Genomic DNA, 6,000 nt, shown 5'->3' with positions numbered 1-6,000 from the left:
GTTCACAATTGATCATAATGAAAGGACTAAGAGTCAAAGGGAGCACATAAACAAGTCTAGTACCTGCTAACACTAACCGATAGAATAAATAAAGGGGAGAGTGATCCAACATGGGAAGTGAGATACTCAGCAGACTCATAGAATGGCAGATGTCCTAAATAGCACTCTGGCCTCAGAATCAGCCCTAAAGGCATTCGGATCTGGCTGAAAAGCCCATGAGAGTATTTCAGGCATGGAAAGCCAAGACACTCTGGCAAAAGATCTCTGTAAGTGAGATCCCAGTGTTTCTTGTATTTCTAATCACCACAGAAATCCTGCAAATAGGTAGAAGTATGCCTGTGTCTACAGATACATCTAGGACTTTGAGAGATTAAGCTACCTCCTGAGACCATGACGCTAGGAATCAGTAGAAATGGATTTCCAGTGTGTGAGACGTTCCTTCCGCTGCAGGTGAAAGGTGTCACAGGACTTCTGAAATGTGTCATTCCTGCTGCTTCCCTTCAAAAGTCCATTTTCTTCGACAGAACTCCTAGAATCTGCTATTGCATTTTTAAAAATCTTTCATAGAAACCAGGTGGACACTTGATTTGTCTGAAATAAGATGGTCGAGTGGGGTCTAGAGACGGAGCCCGGAGCTTCCTGGGGGACATTCTGTAGGAAGCACAGTGCCAGCCATGGCTGAGCTTGGGGCTCCAGAATCTGGCAACTTGGAGCAGCCGTCTTCTGTTACCCCATGCAGTGTCTCTGGGTCAGGGACTCAGAAAGGCTTAGTTGGGTGGTTCTGGCTCAGGGTCTCTCAGGGGACAACCAAGACACCACAGGGGCTGAGCATCTGCTTTCGAGATGGCTCACACACGGTGCTGTTGGCAGCAAGAGTGGGTGGACCTTCCCATGGGGCTGCCGGAGTGTCCTCAGGGTACGGCACCCAGTTTCTCCCAGAGTGAGTGATCTGGGAGGGAGCAAGAAAATTGAATTGAGCATTGCATATTCCATCTGGCAATTCTATGATCGAAACAAGTCACTTGGTCCAGGCCACACTCAAGGTCAAGGGGAGGGGAATTAGCTTCCACTTTTTGAAAATAAACATTTTTTTAAAGTATATGCTTTTTTTAAGATTTATTTTGTTTATTTGAAAGAGTTACAGAGAGAGGTAGAGACAGAGAGAGAGGTCTTCCATCCACTCATTCACTCCCCAGAAGGCCGCAACAACTGGAGCTGCGCCGATCTAAAGCCAGGAGCCCGGATCTTTTTCCATGTCTCTCTCATGGGTGCAAGGGCCCAAGGACTTGGGCCATCTTCTACTGCTATCTCAGGCCATAGCAGAGAGCTGGATCAGAAGAGGAGCAGCCGGGACTAGAACCGGTGCACATATGGGATGCTGGCACTTTGGGCCAGAGCTTTCACCTGCTGCACCACAGTGTGGCCCCAACATTTATTTTTATTTACTTGAAATGCAGAGGTGGAGAGAGAGAGAGAGCGAGCGAGCGAGCGAGAGCGCGCGCGCTAGCTTCCCTCCACTGGTTCACCCTTCAAATGCCTGCAGCAGCCTTCCTGGGTTTGCTAGGCTGAAGCCAGAAGCCCGTCTGGGTTTCCCACGTGGGTGGCTGGGTGCAAGCACTTGAGCCACATCTCTGCCACCCAGGGTGCATTAGCAAGAAGCTGGATCAGAAGCGGAGGAGCCTGCATTCGAAAGGGCCCTCCAATGTGGGACGTGCGTCTCCCCAGTGGCTGCTTAGCCTGCTGTGCTGCAACACTTGCCTCTCCGTTAAAAAAAAAAAAAAAATTTGAAAGACAGAGTGATAGAGACAGAAAGCAGGAGAGCTTTCTCTCTCATCCACTGGTTCATTCCCCCAAAAGCCCACAATAGCCAGGGCTAGGAAAGGCCAAAGCTAGGAGCCCAGAAATCCATCCTGGTCTCCCACATGGGTGGCAGGATCCCACGTACTTGGGCCATGCACCTCACAGGTGCATTAGCGGGAAGTAGGGTGGGAAGCTTGGAGTAGCCAGGATTCGAACCAGGCATTTTTTTTACAGGCAGAGTGAACAGAGAGAGAGAGAGAGAGAGAGAGAGAGAGAGAGACAGAGAGAAAGGTCTTTCTTTGCCATTGGTTCTCCCTCCAATGGCCGCTGCAGCCGGTGCACCGTGCTGATCTGAAGCCAGGAGCCAGGTGCTTCTCCTGGTCTCCCATGGGGTGCAGGGCCCAAGCACTTGGGCCATCCTCCACTGCACTCCCGGGCCACAGCAGAGAGCTGGCCTGGAAGAGGGGCAACCGGGACAGAATCCGGCACCCCGACCGGGACTAGAACCTGGTGTGCCGGCGCCGCAAGGCAGAGGATTAGCCTATTGAGCCGCGGCACCGGCACAGGCATTTTTTAAAAAACATTTATTTATTTGAAAGGCTAAGTTTCAGAGAGAGAGAGGAGAAATAGAGATCTTCCATGGTTCACTCTCCAAATGGCTGCAATGGCCAGGGCTGTGACAGGCTGAAGCCAGGAGCCTGGAGCTTCATCCAGGTCTCCCACATGGGTACAGGGGTCCAAGCACTTGGGGCATCCTCTGCTGCTTTCCCAGGTACATTAGCAGGGAGCTGGATCAGAAGCAGAAAGACAGGACTCGAACCGGCATTGCACGCTGCAGATGGCAGCTTCATCTCCTAAGCCACATCCCTGGCCTCCAAAAAAGATTTATTTATTTTTTTTAAAAATGAGGTAGGGGCTAGCATTGTGATACAGGGTAAGCCACTGCCTGCAATGCTGGCATTCCATATCAGAGGTTGGTTTGAATCCTGGCTGCTTTACTTTCGATCCAGCCCTGCTAATGTGTCTAGGAAAGCTGCAGAAGAAGGCTCGAGCACTTGGGCCCCTATACCCACGTGAAGACCTGGATGGAGTTCCTGGTTCCCAACTTCAGCCAGGAGCTTCACCCAGGTCTCCCACATGGGTGCAGGGACCAAGGACTTGAGCCATATTCCACTGCTTTCCCAGGCACATTAGCAAGGAACTGGATCAAAAGTGGAGCATCTGGGACTCAAACCGGCACCCATATGGGATACGGGCACTGCAGACAGTGGCTTAACCTGCTGTGCCACAGCATCAGCCCCAAACCAGACACTCTTATAAGTGATACAGGAGTCCCAAGCAGTGGGTTATCATGCTGTACCACAATGCCCACCCTAGCATCCACTTCTGAAGTGAAGAACGTCAAAGAACTTACAGACATATTTTTAAACCATGACAAGTGGGATTTTGACAAAGTTCATTTGATCCTGGATAACTGCATGGGGCCTAACTAGATAAAGCAGTAGTTCTGGGACCAGCAAGATCACCTTCCTTCTAAGTTTCTGCACTGACGGCAAATCATACATAACGTATCATTTGAGGGGCCAGTGTTGTGGCAGAGCTGGTAAAGCCACCGCCTGTGATGCCTCAGTCCCGTGACCATTCTGGGAATGAACCAGAGATGGAAGACCTCGCTCTCTCTCTTGCTCTCTCTGTAAATCTGCCTTTCAAATAAATAACTGAACCTTAAAGAAGCAACACTGATCCTCAGACAGCTCTGTAAGGTGGAGGACATGCAGTTAGCACCCCCACTGTAGAGTTGAGGAAACTGAGGTTCAGTGCTTATTCCAGGCAATATGGGCAGATGGCAGAGGGAGGACACATGCTCCTACTTGTACGTCCAGCATCTGTCCCACTCTGCCTGGTGCCCTGATCTACTACTGACGCCTCCACGGAGTAAGATGTCTTAGATTCATCTTCTATCTTGCGCCACGTTGTTATCTCAAACAGGTGATGGGGTTTGTGAATTCTTGCTTCTGGGCCGCATCTGGTGATACAGGAAGACTCCTGGAGAAGCTGAGGGCCGAGAAGCAGTCTTCTTTCTAAAATTCTTTATTTATTTTCCCTGTATGTGAAAGGCAGAGATAGAGGTTTTCCATCTACTGGTTCACTCCCTGAATGCAAACAATAGCCAGGCCAGGCCAGACCAAAGCCAGGGGCCGGGAGCCAGGGAATTGGGTCTCCCACCTGGGTGGCAGGTCCCCACACCTGCTGCCTCCCTGCATGGGCGTCAGGAGGAAGCTGGACAGCAAGTGGAGCTGCGTCTTGAAGCAGGCGTGCGACACGGGAGGCAGCCTTCCCGGCCGCAGCCTAACTAAGCTGCACTGACTCGGCCCCCACACGCTGCTGTCTTCTCTCCTGCACCCTCAGGCTCCGAGACGCATCCTGGCTACGACCACGGTGACTCCACTCTGTCCTTACAGGCCCTCCACACTGACTGGCTCCGGACTGCCAACGGGAATGTTGCGTCTTTCCACCAGGAGGCAGCTGGCCAAACCAAATACAGAACTACTCTCCTCTGACTTCTATTACAAGAAACGTTAGCCAAAACAGAAAATCTGAAAGAACAGTATAATAAATATCCATATTCCCTCCTCTACACGCAGTCATTATTTCTATCTGATCCATGTGTGCATTATCAGTTCAGTCTCTTTAAAACCTATTTATGTTCATTTTTTTTTTTATTTGACAGGGAGAGCTATAGACGGTGAGAGAGAGACAGAGAGAAAGGTCTTCCTCCCACTGGTTCACCCCCCCAAATGGCCACTACGGCCGGCGCTGAGCCTATCCGAAGCCAGGAGCCAAGTGCTTCCTCTTGGGGCCCAAGCACCTGGGCCATCCTCCACTGCCTTTCTGGGCAACAGCAGAGAGCTGGACTGGAAGAGGAGCAACCGGCACTAGAACCCGGTGCCCATATAGGATGCCGGTGCCGCAGGTGGAGGATTAACCAATTGAGCCACAGCGCCGGCCCCCGTTCAGTGTTTTGAATCACTTCTAAGTACTTGACAGCCTATATTACCTAAAAATAAGGACAGTCTCCTATGGAACCATAATTCCATAATCCTGCCTAAGAAAATTAGCCATGATTCTCTAACATCATCTAACACTGAATTCCTATTCAAATCCCTCCTATTGTCCCCCAGATAGCTTCTCTCTCCGGTCAGGGCTTACCCTTGTTAGTTTCATTTAATCTAGAGAGTGACCTCTGAAGAGGTCAGGTCCACTGTCTGTCTTTGCATATGGTTCTATGTTCTGGGTTCCCAGAATAAAGACTACATTTCTTAACATCTGTTATAGCGGGGTGTGGTCATATGAAAAATTGAATTAAAAAAGATTTATGTGAAAGTGTTGTATGAAATTTCTGATAAGTGTTCTGTTGCCAGGAACATGGGTGTGATAGCTGGAGTCTGGCAGCCATCCTAGACCAAAGGATCAAAGTTAGCCCCTAGGGATAAGGGGCAAAAGCAGAAAAAGCTGCATGGAACACCCAGCTGGCACTGCCTGCCTGTTTCCCCACATCTTTTACTTGAGAAAATAAAACTGGGTGCTTCAGTCCCTGTTAATTTGGATTTTCCCTTATACTTAGCCAAATTTAACACCAGCTCATAAAGGGCGAGGTCAAGACCTACTATAAACTTGTAGGTGCCTGGGCAGTAACCTAATGTCCACTTTCCACTGGGTGACACATCTTGGAGTTTCTCCCAGTGCCCCGTGAGAATGTGTGTGGATTCCCATGTTCCCTCCCCTCTCATCTTGTATGCACTGAGGCTTGGCAGTCAGGGAGCCTTGTGGTTGTACATGTGGAACATCAAGTTCATGCGGTTTACCAGAGGGACAGGCCGAGAGCGAGAATGTAGGAGCGGAGTGGGGATGACCTGGGATCGCACACAGTGAGTTGCACAATGCCTGGGCAGCAACAGGACGGCGGGACTCCAAAGGCCAAGGCCTTCAGGAGAGGAAACCTGATAAACAGTCACACTCCCAGTGTTCCTGCCAGCCCAGAAGAGGTTTCCTGGTTGCTGAAAACTCCATTCTGTGGAGGTAATCCGCTGCACCACCTGTCTCATTAAGCACTTGACCTGGTGGGTTCAGGCGGAAGGAACGTTCCCTTCCTGCCGCAGGCGCTTGGACGCCGTCCCCCAGGTGGTAACCTTGGTGCCG

At 50.5% G+C, this 6,000-nt stretch overlaps 1 protein-coding gene across 1 annotated transcript in view; it reads right to left on the bottom strand.

Annotated features, from left to right (window-relative positions):
* Positions 1-1,104: 1,104 nt before the first annotated feature.
* The window catches only part of TXNL4B (thioredoxin like 4B), a 30,969-nt gene continuing 26,073 nt past the window's right edge, over positions 1,105-6,000 (bottom strand). Inside the window, exon 5 of the mRNA XM_089320406.1 lies at positions 1,105-2,588. The gene's annotated coding sequence lies outside the window, so the exon portion shown is untranslated. The remainder of the gene's footprint in view (positions 2,589-6,000) is intronic.

This window comes from Oryctolagus cuniculus, chromosome 18 (assembly GCF_051225735.1).
Source record: "Oryctolagus cuniculus isolate XC-2025 breed Fujian yellow rabbit chromosome 18, ASM5122573v1, whole genome shotgun sequence".
Classification (NCBI taxonomy): domain Eukaryota; kingdom Metazoa; phylum Chordata; class Mammalia; order Lagomorpha; family Leporidae; genus Oryctolagus; species Oryctolagus cuniculus.
This window is presented reverse-complemented; position numbering and strand designations above follow the sequence as displayed.